Source organism: Podarcis bocagei, assembly GCF_964188305.1.
Source record: "Podarcis bocagei genome assembly, chromosome: 16".
Classification (NCBI taxonomy): Eukaryota; Metazoa; Chordata; class Lepidosauria; order Squamata; family Lacertidae; genus Podarcis; species Podarcis bocagei.
The window spans coordinates 8,486,648-8,506,411 of record NC_138142.1 but is presented as its reverse complement, the minus strand read 5'-3'; the positions used below and the strand labels follow the sequence as shown (position 1 = coordinate 8,506,411).

The 19,764-nt window shown below is 44.6% G+C and overlaps 1 long non-coding RNA gene across 1 annotated transcript; it reads left to right on the top strand.

Moving 5' to 3' along the window:
• The first annotated feature begins 953 nt into the window (after nt 1-953).
• LOC308576118 lies at nt 954-19,456 on the top strand. The gene is made up of 3 exons (XR_014003104.1): nt 954-1,289; nt 16,509-16,736; nt 19,338-19,456. It is a non-coding gene; the product is annotated as an uncharacterized lncRNA (long non-coding RNA).
• The last annotated feature ends 308 nt before the right edge of the window (nt 19,457-19,764 follow it).

The window sequence follows — 19,764 nt, the reverse complement described above, 5'->3', positions numbered from 1 at the left end:
ACTACACGTTGTAGGAATAATTAATTATTTCTGTTAAAGTGTTTTAAAGTTCCATTCCCTATGTAGCCACACCTTTTCTCTTGAAATTCCAAGACATGCACATCTTGCAGAGATTAATTTTGGGGAGGGTGGGGGGCAAGCAGGCAGAATGATACCTTCTAATAAATGCATTGAAACAAAATAGGTTTCTTAACTTTGGAACAAACCATTGGCCACTAGGGGACAGCGAGGTTGGCATTGAAGACGTGCATCATAATGTATCTAGAATAATAGAATTGTAGAGTTGGGAGGGACATCAAGAGTCATCTAGTCCACCCCCTGCAATGCAGGAATCTCAGCTAAAACATCCGTGACAGATGGCCATCCAACCTCTGCTTAGAAACCTCACACTGTTAAGGAACATGCACCAGGCTTTAAAAACAACACCCCATCACCCAGCTCTTACAACATTGGAGAGTTGCTGTTACTGCCCTGACACTACAGTCTTTGCTGTGCTTGTTTCTGCCTTTCCTGAGTTTCTCCTTCCATCAGCACAGTTGTAACCTTCAAGAGCTGTTAGTTGAACGGCTTCTATAGTCAGCTGTGAATAAAGCTACTGGTTGGTTAAGAAAGCTGGATGTTTTCTGTAGGCTAGTGAGAGTTGGGGCAGAGTCTGCACAACTGTTGAAGCTCTTGAGAGGTGGACCGGACTAAAAAAGTCCTCCTCGGTAGTTGGAACAGCAGGGGTTGCAGTTGCTCCTTTCAACAACACAATTATTACCAATGAATTGTAAGAATTCCAAGAAGTGTGGAAGGGAATGCCTTGCTGGATGTGCGCGTGCTCTTCCGATGATATTTTCCATTTCCATTTATTGCATTTAGCAAGTAACGGAGAGAGAAAAGCAGGAAGTGTGGCTTTTAACAAAAATGGGAAAATAGAATTAACTTTTTGAATTCCCCCACCCACCCATAGCCTCTCTGAAATGTCCTTTTGATATGTCCCCGTGCCTCATATACCTTGCTAAATATAGCCATGGTACAGACACAGGCCAGCGGGTCACTCTCTGCACCTGTGAAGCAACATAAGCCATGTACCACGATCGCCTTCTTGGTTTATGCAACCATCGGTTGCGATCCCTATTTTGGTGAACGATACAAAGCACCGACAGCTTCACACGGCCGACGCAGGAAAAGGAGGGCAGATAAATCCTAGGAACTGATCAAGGAAGCACATTGTCCAGGCGTGCAGGCATTTAGTAGACTCATAACTCATCTTTGTCAATTGCTTTAGGGGGTTGGAAATGGAAACGGTAAGTTGCATGGTTTTGATGTTTGAAAAGAATTGTATACAGCACCCTGCTTTGCTCAGAGCAAACTTCTAATAGGAAGAGGCTGGAATAAACCACAAAGTTACCGATCAAAGCAGGGTAGAAAATGGGTATGCATTTTTTACTTGGAGGTGGAAAACAGTCAAAGCATCTGAGCTTTGATTTGGTGTAGAAGAAGACGAAAGAAAGAAAACGTTTCTCAACTATACCATGCTGCTGACGACTTAAATCAGAGTGCACTGTTTGGGTTAGATAACGAAAGTGATGACTCCAATGCTCTGTCCTGCTAGTACTGCACCTTAAATTCTTCACAGACTTCCCTCCTTAGTAAAATGTAATTAAATGAAATATTTTCAGTTCATCTTTAAGCTACCATGGGCAGTAAATTACCTCATTTGTCTGCTTTGTTGCCCTTGTTCTGTATTCCCAAACATCAAAATTCAGAGTGTAAGCTCCTTGAGGGCAAGGAACAATAATTTTTGCTTCTGTTTCCTTAATAAGGCATCACATAAGCAGATGGCACTGCATAGATTGTGGTGGCTAACCTGTGGGCCCTCTTGATGTTGCTGGACTACATCTCCCATAATTCCTGGTAGTGCTGGTTGGGGCTCATGGGAGTTGAAGTCCAACAACATACAGATAAGCAACCCAGAATCTCACAGGTCAGTTGCTAGAGCTGAGAAGCTGAGAGATGCAGATGGCCCAAGCTGTGGCATTGCAAACCTGGAAAAGAGAGAAAGCTTGCAAGAGATGGTTATATACTGCCTACAAGTCACAGGAGCTCATATTGGGGAGAGTCCTTATATTTTATTTGCATAATTTTTAGGCAGCCCCAATAACAATGTTCTCCAGGCTGCTTGCAGTTTTCTCTTCAGTGTCCAAAGAGGAATCTGAGTTCTTAAACAGTCCTTGGGTAGGTAAGCTTAACAACATGTCATTTTCAAAATACTGGCAGCTGGCTTTTAAGGGGTTGCCCCAGCTCCACTCACCTGAGCAGGTGTTTTGAAAATCGGCCTGGTGGGAATAAGGGATGTTGGAGAATTCCAACAAAAATGAGAAAGGAAGTAGAAATTGAAGCAATTTGCATATTCATCTGTAGTCAGGAACAGAAATCAGTTGAGTGAACCCAACTAGTATTTGTTCACATGGTTGCTCTTAAGTCCACAAATGAAACCTAATGATTTTGGTTTACAGCATGTTGGTGTTTCCTTTACATGGAGATGAACGTACATTACATAGAATCATACGAAATTTAATTACAATAAATAACAAACAGTGAAAAGGGTAACAAAAACATTTGATGGAAATGGAACTGCAGCAAAAAGGGAACAGTGTGGATTGTGATGGCGGCAGGTTGGGTCAGAAATTGCTGCTCTGAGCAGACTAAGCCCAAACGAAGACCATTTCTAAATGAATTCTCTGGGAGCTTTGGACAAGATTTGAGAGCGATTCCAAAAACAATTCTTTGGTGGTGTCCCAAGTGTCTGTTTTTGAAACAAAGCTCGAAGTGTTTTTTGTTGCTTTTAGCCGCAAGAATACCCCCCCCCAATAGAACAATACCACGTGGACAGACATATCTCTTATCATCATTGTAATTTATTCAGTTTGCATCCCACCCTTCCTCTGAAGCAGCCCAGCCAACATGCCACATGAAAATAGGGACAGTCTATTCTTTAGAAAATAATGTCCCTATTTTTATGAGGAATGTTGGAGGGTATGCATCAGTGATCTCAGTTTTGCCAGGAGCAGTGCCTTTCAGCCACCTCCTAACCACCTTTTAGCACCTTTGGCAAACAACAGTTCACAGGAACTGTTCTTTCAGGGGAAGCCACAGGTGTTTAAAGTGGTATGAAACTGTTTTAAATGCATATGGTTTGGATGGAGCACAAATCAAATCCAATATACTGTACACCAGTCCAGCTGAGGTAGTCCAAATTCCACTGCCAGAAAATGTGGATTGTGTGACCTGTATAAATTTGAAGGACCTTATGCTTGTGAATGTAAACCAAATGCTAAAGTTCTGAAGGCAAATGTTCTTGAGGATGGTCCTATTTGCAGTTTCCCTGATAGGAAATTATGCCCCACAGCCTAAAACGCAGGACAGAGGAATAAAAGGAGCTTTGGTGCCAGAGGACCAAGCCCATAAAAGTCAGAACTGCGGCTAAAACGAGAAGCTCTGTGAGCCTTAAGAAGAAAAGCAAGGTGTTGTGGACAGTACAGAATGTCTTGTGTTCCAGGGGAAATTCAGGATTCTTCCCACTGGAAGTAACTCATGACAATGAACCATGGACTTGCCTGATATCGAGTTGGTTCTGTTGCAGTGCCAGAAAGCTTTCCTAACCTCACCACAACCCCTCAAAAAGGAGTTTTGGGGTTGCTTCCAATGTGAGTCCTACTCAGAGTAGACCTATTTAAATCAATGGACATTACTTGACTTGGGTTCATTAATGCTCTTGGGTAGGACTAGCATTGGATGCAACCCTTACTTCTGGCTGCAGTGAAATGGAAGGCTTCTTTCCTACCTCCAAACCCAGTGCTCCGGTTGGAAATTAAGCACCACGAAACAATGAGGAAGGGAGGCATGTGGGTGGGAGGGAAGGAGAGGCTTGTGATGCTCACCATTCATCTGGTGGCAGGTGGAGGAGGGATAAGCATGCTCTCCCTGGCAACATCAGGGAGCACGGCAAGGGCCAATTTTAGCCAGGACTGGGCTCAGAAACAGGAATCAGGAAGTAATTCAGTTCAGGTTGCATTTAAAGGGACATCTACCTGATTTGCACTTCCCAAAACAGTATCTGAACCAAAACACAGCTATCCTTTAAAATTCACACTTCTCTGAATTTTGTGATGCAGTTCTCCTGTCAGTGCTACAGGCCCGGCTGAAGAGGAGAGTATTCCACAAACGGAAAGCCACTGCAGAATAGGGCCATTCCTGTGTTGCCACCCTCAAGACCTCTCCTGTAGTAGGCACATGAAGAAGGGCCTAGATGATGGTTGCAGGGTCTGAGCAGGTTCACATGGACAGAGGTGGCCCTTGAGATATTGTGGTCCTGAGCTGTTTAAGGCTTTATAGGTCAAAACCAGCACTTTGAATTGGGTCTGGCAGCCAGTGCAGCTGGGCCAGGATGGTGTTATAGGCTCAGACCGTCTTGCCCCAACCTGGCCACTGAATTCTGCACCAGCTGAAGTTTCCAAACCACCTTCAGAGGCAGCCCTGCGTACAACACGTTGCAGTACCTGGCTGCCTCCTCCTCTGAGCTCAAGGCCATGACAGACATATGCATTCCAGTCCACATCCATTTAAAGACACACAGACAAACCAGATACCATCATATCGTCTCCTTTCCATCTCCTTGGTAACCACACATCTAGATAATACACTTTACTAAGCATCCTTGTAAAGTTAAGGGAGGGAAGCATAAACTGTGTTCTTGGACTACAACTCCCATAAACCCTGACCATTGCCCATGCTGGCTGTGGTCCAGCAACACGCCCCATCCCTGACTCCAAACAATGGTGGATTTCTAATTTGCTGATTTCACCTCAGTAACAAGATCCACCAATTTGGAACTCCAAAATCAGGGGAGAAATTTGGAGAATTTCAGGAGTATTTCTTTACCTGCTGACTGGATGAAGGTCAAAGTGCAAGCCTTCCTCAGCTTCCTGCTTCTGTGCTGACAATTGTTTCTTGGAGATATACAATGTGGAGCTCTGGCTTGAAAGTTCAGATTTGAATCTAGCTCACGAACCAGGTAATTCAGGAACCACCATTGAGATGTTCTTCAAGTGGAAGCTTTTCTTCCCCCCTCTTAAGGTACCCATTATGAGTGCAGGCATACACAAACACACATATAATCAATGAGTAAATCCAAGCATATGCCGTTCACTTGACATGTTAATGCTTAATAGGAACCTCTCCTGTTAAATATTCATTGGCCAAACTATCAGTGGGTAAAGCATCACAGTTTGATTTAATTTTCCTGACACCGTTCATTCACAGCAAAATGAACTGTTTCGAGAGAATGAAAACTGCATTTGCTGAAGGCGTTGCAGTTGAATTACTTATTTTGAGGTCAGCACCACAGCCTGTTCATAAGGGCCAGTTAATATTCCAGTCCCCAAGTGGTGTAGCCATGGACATTTCAAAGGGAAACCTGTTTTGTAGTTTCAAAAACCCAGGCTTTTAGTGGAGAGTACCAGATGTGAACGAACCTGGCATATTTATCTTCTGCTTTTTCATGTTTTGGGTGAGCGTTTGTGAAAGGAAGGCATACCGTTTGTTATACACCACTGATTAAAAGTAAGAGGTGAAGGTCAGGAAGAAATCACAGGTTTAATCTAGGTGAAGGAAGATGATATGGGTGCAGTGAGTCATCAGACTCAACATGAAGTCAGTCATGTCACTAGACCTTCTATGATATAAATAAGATAAAATAAATTGTAGTGAATTAGCCTGAGACATGTGGCACTGAAGGAAGGGGGGCTTTAACCCTTTGTCCCATCATGGTTCTGATCCAGATCCCAGTGCTGTTTGCCCCAGGAGGAATCTCTACTCCCTGGAATTAGATTGTGAAGGGGCAAAGAGTTAAACGCCCCCCCCCCCGGTCCATCACAACAATCCCTATCTGCTTCATCTCACTTTCTCCAGCAGCTGCTGCTTATTAAAACCAAATCACGGATGGGTTAGTGACATGATTGATGCCATGAGCAGTATGATGTAGAAATAAACATAGCTTTGGGGAAAGTGCCTTCCATCTTTCCAGGATGGAAGGCAAAGGCAGCTTATTGACTGGAATCCAATGGCACTGCCCTCTGAAATCCCTAGAGCCATTTCACAACTAGTTTTTGTGGCTGTTTTTGTAAGTCAAAGGGGTAGGTGTATGAGATATTGATAGTGTGTGTATACACACGAGAGAGAGAGAAAGAGAGAGAGATTAAGAAATTCATTTTGACTAAGAAAAAATGAATATCTCACAAGTAAGAGTGTCTGTCATGTTGTATTTTGTACGGAAGCAAGGACAGCTTCCATGTATTGTTAGGACTCCAACTCCCATCAGTCCCATTCAACCTGGTCAATGATCAGGAAAGATGGGAGTTGTATTTCAACAACTTGTGTGGTTGACACACTGGTGACCCCTTGTGTAAATAATACTGAGCTATATGAACCTATGGTTAGACTGGGAACAAGATGGATTCCAATGTGCTCGCCCCCTCACCTGGTGAACACACATACATACACACACACACATACACACACACAACTTGAAAGTCTCTCCTCCCCCTTTTAAAAAGCGGTTGCCTGCAAAATTCACAAGCTTAGTCATCTATATGGACTGCCATGGTCCTGGTCTGTGGAGCAAAGAAACAGAGAAAACATCTTGAAGATAACCTTTGATGAGAGAAAGCAGTTCAGCTAGAATCCCTCTTTTTGAACCCATGCTTGAAACAAAGGTTAGAAGGCTGTCCTTTGATAGCCCTTCAATAAAGGAGTATAAATTAGGGCAAATTTGCCCCCTGCCTCCCCAAAGAACAAAGATGTGTGAATGGGGCAGCCAAAGGATGCTCATCAATGGTTCTTCTTCATCCTGGAGAAGAGTGACTAGTGGGGTGCCACAGGGTTCTGTCTTGGGCCCGGTCTTATTCAACATCTTAATCAATGACTTGGATGATGGACTCAAGGGCATCCTGATCAAATTTGCAGATGACACCAAACTGGGAGGGGTGGCTAACACCCCAGAGGACAGGATCACACTTCAAAATGACCTTGACAGATTAGAGAACTGGGCAAAAACAAACAAGATGAATTTTAACAGGGAGAAATGTAAAGTATTGCACTTGGGCAAAAAAAATATGAGAGGCACAAATACAAGATGGGTGACACCTAGCTTGAGAGCAGTACATGTGAAAAGGATCTAGGAGTCTTGGTTGACCACAAACTTGACATGAGCCAACAGTGTGACGCGGCAGCTAAAAAAGCCAATGCAATTCTGGGCTGCATCAATAGGAGTATAGCATCTAGATCAAGGGAAGTAATAGTGCCACTGTATTCTGCTCTGGTCAGATCTCACCTGGAGTACTGTGTCCAGTTCTGGGCACCACAGTTCAAGAAGGACACTGACAAACTGGAACGTGTCCAGAGGAGGGCAACCAAAATGGTCAAAGGCCTAGAAACGATGCCTTATGAGGAACGCCTAAGGGAGCTGGGCATGTTTAGCCTGGAGAAGAGGAGGTTAAGGGGTGATATGATAGCCATGTTCAAATATATAAAAGGATGTCACAGAGGAGGGAGAAAGGTTGTTTTCTGCTGCTCCAGAGAAGCGGACACGGAGCAATGGATCCAAACTACAAGAAAGAAGATTCCACCTAAACATTAGGAAGAACTTCCTGACAGTAAGAGCTGTTTGACAGTGGGATTTGCTGCCAAGGAGTGTGGTGGAGTCTCCTTTTTTGGAGGTCTTTAAGCAGAGGCTTGACAACCATATGTCAGGAGTGCTCTGATGGTGTTTCCTGCTTGGCAGGGGGTTGGACTCGATGGCCCTTGTGGTCTATTCCAACTCTATGATTCTATGATTCTATGTGAAAAGAACCACGTGATTTTTGCCACCAACAACAAATCCCATTAGACTCCCGCTCTGATGCTGAAAATTATAATTTTTGACACCTAATACAGAGAAAGGAAGTCTCGGTGGCTCTCATACTTATTTACGACATGAGAAGACACACCCTGCTGCACTATGCAGAACTTGATAAACTAACAGGGAAGATCCGAAACCGGCGGGACCAGAAGTTCACCGAGGACTTGAGTAAATTTGTGGACTATTTGAAAAGTATATGCAGTTATGGAACAACGTTTGTGGGCTTACAAGAAGCTCTGTGAAGATAGGAAATCAGGAATATTGTAAAAAAGGGAAAGGAGGGAGGAGAGGTAATTAGTATAAGGCAATATAAAATTAGGAAATGCGTAAGAAATAACCAATACGGAGGATTATCAGAAGAGCTGAGGGAAGTCCATAATGAATGTAATTTGTGAGAAAATATGTGTTGTGTTTTTTTATAATTTTGTGTTGTAAAACTAATAAAAATATATTTTTTTAAAAAAGAGAGGACACACCCTGAGCAGGTCTGCAAGAAGACGTTCTCTGTCAGTCCCTCAGTTTCATGCCATTATAGGCCTTGAAAATCGGGCACATTAAATGCCTTTGCTTGCCCAGCTGATCATTTTAGCCGCGTCAGATTTTCTTCCTGAGATTTTGACTTGGCCTTCTTTGACCCTAGCTTGGGAAATAGTTTTCCCTAGCTCCTTCTCTCTCTCTCTCTCTTTTTATAAAAGGATGAGCCTTCCGGCTGCATGGAACAGAACTTAACAGCAGAGGGCGGCTGCTATCTGTGAAGGGGCGTCTCCCTGAGGGGTTTTTGGAGAGGTGCTGGCTGTAGCCTTATTTGTTTTGACTGGTGGGTGAGGACGGCAGAAGGAGCAATAGCCCCCCTGTTCCATATAAAGCAGGCTTAGCAGTGGACACAAGGGTTTCTGCCCTTGAAATTCTGAGCAAAGCTTATAGACTTTCAGTCAGAAAAGTGACAATCCTCTCTGGTGCAGCCCATGCCAGACATTTTGCTCCCTGAGGTATAGCAGCAAAGGAGACCTCACCAAGCCAAGGTGCACACTAGAGTATTCAAAGCTACTCAGGTGTTGTTATTGTTGTTTTGGCACCTGAAGCAGAGAAGCCCATACATGCCTCTTCCCCCACCCTGGCAGTAAAAGCTCAACAAAAGTCTGTTAAAGAGCTTAACGGCTTCATGGCACCCAAAATCAGTCACCTGAAGTGTTTGACTCAGTTTACCTCATAACAGCCCTGCTGTTGTGCCTTTTTGAATAATATCTTCTTCTGGTAAGGGTAGTCATGTGTCCTACTTAACACAGGACAGTCCTCTATTTTAAGCGATCCTCTGTTTGAAGAGCTTCCCAGTTTGAGTCTACCTTAAAGATGAGGAGACCTAAGAAATGAGAGCAGCAGGGGCCTTGAAGGTGCCATCAATAGGGAGCACCTGTCACCCAAGTCACCTGCCCACAGACTTCCCCTCTATGTTTAGAAGTAAAGGTAAAGGGACCCCTGGAAATTAGGTCCAGTCATGGCCGACTCTGGGGTTGCGGTGCTCATCTCGCTTTATTGGCGGAGGGAGCTGGTGTATGACTTCCGGGTCATGTGGCCAGCATGACTAAGCCACTTCTGGCGAACCAGAGCAGCGCACAGAAATGCCGTTTACCTTCCCGCCAGAGTGGTACCTATTTATCTATTTGCACTTGATGTGCTTTCGAACTGCTAGGTTGGCAGGAGCAGGGACCGAGCAACAGGAGTTCACCCCGTTGCGGGGATTCAAACCGCCAACCTTCTGATTGGCAAGTCCTAGGCTCTGTGGTTTAACTCACAGTGCCACCAACACCCCATGTTTAGAGGTATTTCATTTCTGTTTAAATTACAGTGGTCCCCTGGTTCTCAAACGCCGAAAACCCGGAAGTAAGTGTTCTGGTTTTCAAACATTTTTTGGAAGCCAAACGTCCAGTGTCGCTGTCTGCTATTGTTTCCTGGGCGCCTGCACCAATCAGAAGCTGTGATTTGGTTTTCGAACATTTCGGAAGTCAAATGGACTTCCAGAATGGCGTAAGTTTGGCGCTTTTGTTTTTGCTGTTTATTTTGCATTTTTGTTTTTGAGGCTTTTTTGGTTAATTTGTTTTTGTGAGTGTGTGGAATCCAGTTCAGCTACTGATTGGTTGACTGTGTGAATGTGGAAATAGATAAAAGCCCCCCCCCCATCCGAACAATGACTATTATCAGTGCAGGTGATAAAAAATAATAATTTTAATTTTTATCAATAATAATAATAATAATAATAATAATAATAATAATAATAATAATAATAATAATTATTATTATTATTATTATTATTATTATTATTATTTATACCCCATGCCCAGCCAAGCTCAGGGCGGCTAACAAGCAATAAAAAAATAAGTTGAATGAATACAACTTAAAAACAAGATTAAAATACAACATTAAAATATTGAAACATTAAAATATTAAAATGCAGCCTCATCACAGGAGGAGAAAAGGAAAAAGAAAAAAGAAAGAGGGGGAGGGAATCAAAATGGCTCCAAGCCAAAGGCCAGGCGGAACTACTCTGTCTTACAGGCCCTGCGGAAAGAAATCAGATCCTGCAGGGCCTTGGTTTCATGAGGCAGAGAGTTCCACCAGGCTGGAGCCAATGTTGAAAAGGCCCTGGCTCTGGTTGAAGCTAATCTAACTTCTTTAGGGCCCGGGACCACTAGGGTGTTGCTATTTATGGACCTTGAGGCTCTCTGTGGGGCATACCGGGAGAGGCGGTCCCGTAGGTACAAGGGTCCTAGGCCATGAAGGGCTTTAAAGGTCAAAAGCAGCACCTTAAATCTGACCCTGTACTCCACCAGGAGCCAGTGCAGCTGGAAAAGCACTGGGTGAATATGAATTTTTAATAATTCCAGTAATTTAGCTTTAGTATGTATAATGGGACATGAATCCAATATCTCCATTCAGATCAGGTCTCTCCATAATTTTAAGTTTGGTAATGAGTTGTAATTCAGCAACTTCTCTTTCAAGTGTATTCCTAAAATTCTTCTGCAATAAGACAGCTACTTTAAGATCCTGTATAGAATGCAGTTAGAAGCTAATTTTGGTCATCTATCCCTTTAAGAATCCCTTGCCCTTCCCTGTGGAACCAACTGGCCATAACAGTCCTCAACAGTTATAAGGCTGAAGTATCTGACAAAGTGTGTATTACACACGAAAGCTCATACCTTGAAAACTTATATTGAGCTGATCTTTAAGGTGCCACTGAAATTATTAAAAAAGATTTTTTCATCTTGTTATTTATTATGACTATGACAGATCAACATGGCCTTCCACCTGAATCTGGTGTCATTCGTAGCTGACCTCTCCCACGCACACTGTCATAGGCGACTTAGACTTATTCCAGGTTTCAACTTTGGCTTTTGATCTCAAAACGTTTTGTTTATCACAGCTGATTCCTCTGTTCGTCTTGATTGGAATTGGCCTGTGCACCATGCGCCTTGCTCTTCGCAACCCTGATCTCAGGTAAGCGCCACCCCTCAGGGCAGGATCAGCCCTTGGCATGGTGCTGACAACTGCCATCCCCGCAAAAGCACATCACGTGCTCCCCGCCTCCCAGTGGCCCCTGGGTGTCCTTCACTGATGGATGCCAGGCAGCGCTTTTGAATGGGACCTCAGCTGGACTCCCACCCGTGGCAGCTGCCCAATACTTTACGCAACTCAGAATTAATCACAGGGATCTGTGGCCTGAGAGGATGGGAGTGAGCTTGGCTTCTTTTTAGAAGCGACACTGCCACTGAAGAGCGTCTGAGGACCCAGTGGCAGGGACTGGTGGCCTGGCTGGGCCAGGCTGATAAGCACCCTTCCAAGCTCCTTGGGGGCAGAGCTTTTGCCACTTCTTTAAGTGTTGCATCTTAAAGCACAACCTGAATAAAATATGACCTGCTGGGCTCCAGAGGTAGTATAACAATAATAATAGTTATAAAACAAATTATAAAACTACAGTAAAACATTAGTGTCAGCTTCTTCGCTTTAGAGTAAGAATACCAACCATATAAGCATTGCCATTCCTCAGCCGAGTTGTATCCAAGGCATTGCAATGAGCGGTAAAGCATAGCTAAATGAGCTGCGCCCCCCCCCCATTGTGAGGGCTGAGGGTGTGGTGGTGATGCCTCCCCAGTGATGCCATTGTCTGTGGGTTGACTGTGATGCCACAAAAACATTTGGCAGCTGAGCGGGTATAAATGTGGGCCAAGGCGCAAGCCTTGACAGTTGCCCTTCCCAGAGAGAAATGGGCAGCTCGGTGGCACTCAGCCCTGGTGGTCTCCTGCCCCGTGGCAGCAAGCTGACAAGCGGAAGGAGGCAATCGGCTGGTGCTGGGATGCTGTGGAGTAAGGAGAAGGCAAGTACAAAGTTTACTTGCTGGTGGGATCGCTACCTGAAGGTGACGGATATTCAGCTCTGAAGCTGTTTGATGTCTGGCAATGGACCTGGCGAGGCTGCAGCTTGTGGGTGGCTGTTGGAAGAGTTTGCGTTCAGGCTAGTGGATGCCGTGAGGCTACGCTGGCAGAGATGGATGCAATGGGGTTTGGAAGCCTTGTTTGTTAACAGGCAGCCAAACAGAGGAGGAGTCTGGGGGGACGCTGTTGGATGGTGGCCATCCCACTCACCTGTTTGCCTTTGCCTTACAGGGATGTCCGGAGCCGGTGAGGTTTTCCCCAAGTCCAGCCTTCAAAGTCATGAAGAGAACTGCAGGACGTCCCAATTTACATTGGAGAAATGAACATGAAATACTGGGAGCGAACAATGGACAAGGCCGTGGCCGTACCTGAGAGAAGGAACTTTGAAGGAAGACTGCAGGCAGACCTCTGCTGCATTGCAAGTGATGGGGCAGTGGGGAGAGGGAAGAAAATGAGGGAGGAAACATTAGGCCACATTAGTCCATTGGAAGTGCTATGAAGACGCTTTGAACAGGAATGGCTTCCCCTCAGGGATTCTGGGAACTGTAGGTGGTTAAGGGGACAGAGAGTTGTTAGGTGGGTTAGGCTTAGGCTTAGGGGTAAGGGTAGGGGTATGGATTAGGAGTAGGGTAGGCGTAGGGGTAGGGGTATGGATTAGGAGTAGGGTAGGCATAGGGGTAGGGGTATGGATTAGGAGTAGGGTAGGGTAGGGGTAGGGGTATGGATTAGGAGTAGGGTAGGCGTAGGGGTAGGGTAGGGGTAGGGGTAGGGTTGAGCTGGGGTAGTGTTATGGTTAGGGTTCCCTTCTTGTCAGGGAACTCTGGGATTTGTAGCTCTAGTTAAGAGTTATGGGGTAGGGGTAGGGTTCCCTTCTTGTCAGGGAACTCTGGGAATTGTAGCTCTAGTTAAAGGTTAAGGGTTAGCGTTAGAGTTAGGGTTAGCGTCAGGGGTAGGGGTAGAGTTCTCTTTTTGCCAGGGAACTCTGGGAATTGTAGCTCTGGGAGGGGAACAGGGGGTCTCCTAACAACTCTCTGCACCCTTTTCAAACTATAGCTCCCAGATTCTTTGGGGGAAGAAGCCATGAGTGTTTAAAGCGGCTTCATAGCACATGAAATGGTGTGGATGTGGCCCTGGCCTCCCTCACCCCACTGCCCCTTACTCTTGAGGAATTGAAAAAATTTCCCCATGCAAATCTCTCGGAAACAACGTATTTCATCTGGAAAACTTTTTAATAAAGATTACTTTTTATTAAAACCTTTGAATGTGTTTGAACTGTGTTTGAGTGCGCAGAGAATGATTTCACTTGAAAGCAATGCCCTTAGATTACAGAATCATGGAAGAGTTAGACGGGACCACGAGGGTCTTCAAGTCCAGCCCCTGCAGGAATCTTTTGCTCTACGTGGGGCTCAAAGGACGGCCCGGAGATTAAGGGTCTCGTGCTCTACTCAATGAGCTATACGGATTGATCTAAATAGCAAACACCATTTATTTTTTACAATTTACACTGGTGTAAAATAAAGGGTGTAGGAAATGAAATGATTGTTGCCTTTTCATTGTTTAAGGATGTTTTGTTAAGACTTTTGATTCAACACACTTATTTCAATATACAGTTGTACCTTGGTTTTGAACTTAATCCGTTTGGGAAGTCCGTTCTTAAACCAAAGCGTTCTTAAACCAAGACGTGCTTTCCCATAGCAGCAGGGGACTCAATTTACAAATGGAACACACTCAACAGGAAGCGAAACATGTTCTGCATGCAAGGCAAAGTTCACAAACCAAAACACCTACTTCCGGGTTTGCAGTGTTCTTAATCCAAGTTGTTCATAAACAAAGCTGTTCTTAAACCAAGGTACCACTATATAAGCGTCAATAGACTGACCTTTTAAATAGGAACCTACTCTTTATGTTTCTAAGCAATTTTTAACCTTTCAATTAATTCACCAATTTTATAATGGCTCTTAGTACCATTAAATAATACCTTACAGTGGTAACTTGGTTTACCACTCTCAGCTACTTTTTGTTATACAGCAAAGCTAATGCATTTTAGGTTTCCATCCTCAAAGAAAGAAGTTTGAAAACTCTTGGGGCCTAGTTGGGGGGGGGGACTACACAGGCCTAGGTGGGGTAACCTGTCCTCTCCCCCTTCAAGGCTAAGAACAGGTTAAGAACGGACCTCTGGAACCAATTAAGTTCTTAACCAGAGGTACCACTGTAGCTGCTTATGCATTCTCTTGCTCAGCAAGGTCCTGTTCGCACAAAGCATTTTTGGCAGTGTAACAAATATGCCACTAAGAGACCTTAACGTAGTGTAACATTTGGAGCTTTTTTTTCAGCCAGAGCCTGCTGGAGTGCAGTTCCGGCACCTCTCAGGTAAGCACCATTGCGTGCTGGGGCTCCCTCCCCCCAATTCTTGCCTTTACATACTTCTGAGAAGCAAAAACCAAACATTTCATGTACCGTATTTTTCGCTCTATAAGGCGCACCAGACCACAAGACGCACCTAGTTTTTGGAGGAGGAAAACAAGAAAAAAAAAATTCTGAATCTCAGAAGCCAGAACAGCAAGAGGGATCGCTGCGCAGCGAAAGCAGCAATCCCTCTTGCTGTTCTGGCTTCTGGGATAGCTGCGCAGCCTGCATTCGCTCCATAAGACGCACACACATTTCCCCTTACTGTTTAGGAGGGGAAAAGTGAGTCTTATAGAGCAAAAAATACGGTAAAATCAGAAGCTGGTCAGCATGTGAGTCTACAATTTTTTTAGGTGTATGACTCTACCTAGCTCCTAGCCGCCCCTAACTTCAATTGGTCAAGCTATGGGGCTGGACCAGTTTGTTTTACATCTCCCGTGTAGCGGCAGCAGGCTTTATGTATGTGTATTTATGTATATGCATGTGTGTGTGCGTACACACACAAAGAATACATAGAAAAACTGTAGGCTGATGAAATACTGTCTGATACCATTATTAATATGTAAAATCATCAGCTAAATGAAAAAGAGACACAGAATAAAATGGAAATGGAAATTAAAAATTGAATGCTTTTAAAATGACCTAATCAATATGCACACATTTACTCTCTCTTTATATACCCACCAACAGAGCAATTTCTTTTTCCTCTCATACTAGGGATGGGAGAGAAATTTGATTTGGTTCCCATCTGAAAGTGAATCTATCAAATGAGCACTTTCTGAAACAATGTGGGAACCAAAACACAGCCATCTATTGAAAATTGCACTTATGCACATTCTGTGATGCAGCTCTCCAACCAACCAACGCTTAGGGGGGGGGATGCATACATTAGGGGAATGTGTACATTGAAAATGACTATTTTAGTGAAACTTGCTGCATGCTTTGTGATTTTAAATTTCTGCTGGAATTCTCTCATCAGTTGGGGAGAACTTGCCCCAATTAGGGTTGCCATATCTTGAAGAGCAATAAAGAGGACAGCCTGAGCTGCTGCCAGCCCGAGCTGGGGAAAGAGGCATGTGGATGTGGGGCCACTGTCGCCACGCCCGCACACCTTTTTCCCCAACTTGGACTGGCAGGGACCAAGCATAATCCTCCCCCGTAAATGTAGGACAAGGTGAAACTCCTCAATGATATTGATTCAAACCTAGACAGCATCTTAAAAAGCAGAGACATCACCTTGCCAACAAAGGTCCATATAGTAAAAGCTATGGTTTTCCCAGTAGTGATGTATGGAAGGTGAAAGCTGGACCATAAAGAAGGCTGATCGCCGAAGAATTGATGCTTTTGAATTATGGTGCTGGAGGAGACTCTTGAGAGTCCCATGGACTGCAAGAAGACCAAACCTATCCATTCTGAAGGAAATCAGCCCTGAGTGCTCACTGGAAGGACAGATCCTGAAGCTGAGGCTCTAAGACTTTGGCCACCTCATGAGAAGAGAAGACTCCCTGGAAAATATCCTGATGTTGGGGACGACAAGGAGAAGGGGACGACAGGGGATGAGATGGTTGGATAGTGTTCTTGAAGCTACCAGCATGAGTTTGACCAAACTGCGGGAGGCCGTGGAAGACAGGAGTGCCTGGCGTGCTCTGGTCCAGGGGGTCACGAAGAGTCGGACACGACTAAACGACTAAACAACAACAATCAACTCTATTCCCTGCTCTCTTCTATTTTAGAAAGCTGGTAGTCCATCATATTCCTCCACTTCCTCCTCATTCAAGCAGCCATCAAGATCAGCGGCTAAAAAAACTCGGCCAAAGAAGAAAATGGACCTGGTCCACAAGCAGACCCCAAAGATGCAGATCATTGCTGGCCAGTCTTGTTCTGACTTTAAGGACTGGCTAGAGATTCGCCTGCTTCAAGCTGAGTGTGAGGAGCTCAGGAATAAGCTTGGGTGCTTGAGGGTAAATATGAAACTCATACTTCTGTTGGGACTGCAATGAACCAAGGGGGAGGGATGTTTATGCTTTTGTTATAAAAGCTCTGGAATCTAATGAGCTGAATGAGCTGAAATGAGCTTCAGTTCTTCTCCCTAGAGCTGAAACCTGGGAAAAGGTGGGAGGTGGGGCCCAAGTAGTAATGGAAAGGTAAAGGTAAATGACCCCTGACAGTTAAGTCCAGTCGTGAACGACTCTAGGGTTGCGGCGCTCATCTCTCTTTACTGGCCGAGGGTGCCGATGTTTGTCCGCAGAAAGTTTCCGGGTCATGTGGCCAGCATGACTAAGTCGCTTCTGGCGAAACCAGAGCAGCGCACGGAAACATCATTTACCTTCCCGCCAGAGCAGTACCTATTTATCTACTTGCACTTTGACATGCTTTCGAACTGCTAGGTTGGCTGGAGCTGGGACCAAGCAAGGGGAGCTCACCCCGTTGAGGGGATTCAAACCACCGATCTTCTGATCAGCGAGTCCTAGGCTCTGTGGTTTAACCCACAGCGCCACCCATATCCCTAAGTAGTAATGTAAGTACTGTAGGTCTAGTTTTCAGTTCTACCCTGCAGTGCTGTCTCTATTTCACTGCAGTTCGGCCTCTGCCCAAAACTGTTTCTCTTTTTTCTTTTTTTTAAATCATATTTATTAGAGTTTCCACTATAACAGAAAGGAAAAAATAGAAAAGAAAGAAATATATTTAAAACCTTACTTTCGTTACCTTCTTTCTAGGACTCCCTCCTCCCCCTCCCGACTATATTCCCCTTTCATTAATTTGGTTCCACAAGCTCTCACTCCCAGTTTAAAACTTAATATGTTTAACCCATTAACCAATTTAAATTATACAATCTTACCATCACCCCTCATCTTTAACAGAAAAAGAAAAAAGATTTTCCCCCAAGATCTGCCCCATTTTCCTTCCACGAATTCCCTTTTTTTTAAAACATGTCAAATCAAAATACCATAATGTAGAAAAGTTATATAAAGAAATAGAAGATAAAAAATATAAGAAAATTCAAAAAGTTGGTTATATAGCCTTTGGATTCCAAAACTCCCCCCTCCCTTCCCCGGTTTGAATTCCCCATGTCCATCAGTCTATATGTTGTCAGCCTGGAGGTCTCAAGTCCATGGCCAAATTTTTCCCCCTTCCACCTTGCCGGTTTTCTTTTAATTTGTTTATTTTAATGATGTTTAACTTCCAAAAATCCAGTCTAATAGAGGCCTTTAATTTCCTTGGTCTTTGTTGCTCCTCCCATTGTTCTTTCCGTGTCGTAGTTAGTCCTTTGTTCTTTTTATTCCTTACTTTCTCAGGTTTCTTGTCTTGTTCAGCTGCTAAAACGTTCTTATTCCGAGATCTGGTGTCTCTACAGAGGTTTGTTGTTCAGGAACAAAAACTTACGTCCAGTCCCTTCCTTTCTTCAATAGAAAATTCTATTGTCTCCTTTTAATGTAAACACCTCTGTAGACAAAATACTATTTCAGTTTTGCAGCTTTCCCAGAAGATAAGTCCTGTGCCAGTCCCAGAGTAATTTTCCACGTACGACCACTTGTAATGTCCCGAAACCCCTCTAGGGGGATTGCAGTAACTTTGTATCCTCTAATCCAAAAGTCAACTTGTTGTTCCTTATTTTCCGACAGTTTATATCCATATTATGTCAAATTGTAACAGAATTAGCCAGCAAAATCCTTGTAACAAAGTCCTCTTTATATTCTCCAACTTTGACAGCTACTTTGACAGCTGTCAAAGTCTCCGTCTCTCTTCGCCAGGCTCTACGAATCGCCCCGGTTCCCAGGGGGGGTTGCATTTTCCCTCTCACCCTCCACTCTTCTCCTCCAGCACAATTCTTGTAATTTCCCATCGTGGAATTAATGATTTTTATCAGCAATAAACTTCTCTTTCGATCTTGGTTACCCAGTCCTTGTTTTAGAATGTTTACAATCAGGGGGGGACTGACTTCCTTTTTAGATCACCCCCGCTCGTGCCGAATCCGAAATTTTTTTCTTTTTTTCTCCTTTTGTACCCGGTTTCCAAATTACTCACGGGTTGTTGTTGATAGTCCGAATTTCCAATGGAAGAAGCCAGCGCTCTCCGTCGAATGGCATGCGGCTGCGCTCGGCAGGGGAAGCGATAGACTCAAAGCACCACGCCACTCCCCGGCACCCGATCCGAAGCCTTTAAAAAGGCTCCTTCACGAGTCGGGAGGGCGCTAGCGGTGCCAGCCGAGTCCCCATGTCCACGGGCTCCGTGCCCGTGGTTTTTAAGGGTCCCCGCGTCGCCGGCGCGGTAGGACCCAGCCCCTGCCGAGCAGACTCCCTCCGGAGCTCAGAGGGAGTCCGCCATTCGGCGATGGCGCCAACCCGGAAGTCCCTGCCCAAAACTGTTTTTCACCTTGCTGTCCACTGTGACAAAATTACAGGTCTTAAATAAGTAACTATGTACATTTATATAATGAATTACATAAATTATGTCATCATTACATTGTTCTACCCCATTCATTTTAAGTGCAAAGGAAACATAAATATTTAGCAAAAGCTGAACAAAGACAACTATTGAAGGGGAATTGTTTGGTTTTACAGGAAGGACTGATGGGTCAAAAGCCAAGTGACGTGGAGGAGCTGATGAAGAAGTCTCAGATGGAACTCCTGTGGCTCCAGAGGCAGCTGTCTTTTCTCTCCGACGGGACACCTGCATGCATTTTGCCATCAAGCAAGGTACTATTGCTCTGGGTATAAAATGCAAACAACTTCGATTCATCTTAAGTTTTTGTTCCCCCTCCGGAGGACGCCCCGTGCTTTGGACAAGTGTCTGCAAGCCTTGTGTGCCCGGGGGGAGTTCCCGCGGGCTCGCAAGGCTCGCAAGGCTTGCAGGCAGCAGCCTGTAGCCCACAAGCTCAGGGGACAGCGGGGAGGCGCAGCGCTGCCATCCCGCTGTTCCCCGACCTGGTTTGGAGACTCCCGGAACGGATTAAGTTTGAGAACCAAGGTAGATTTGAATTCCTCACAC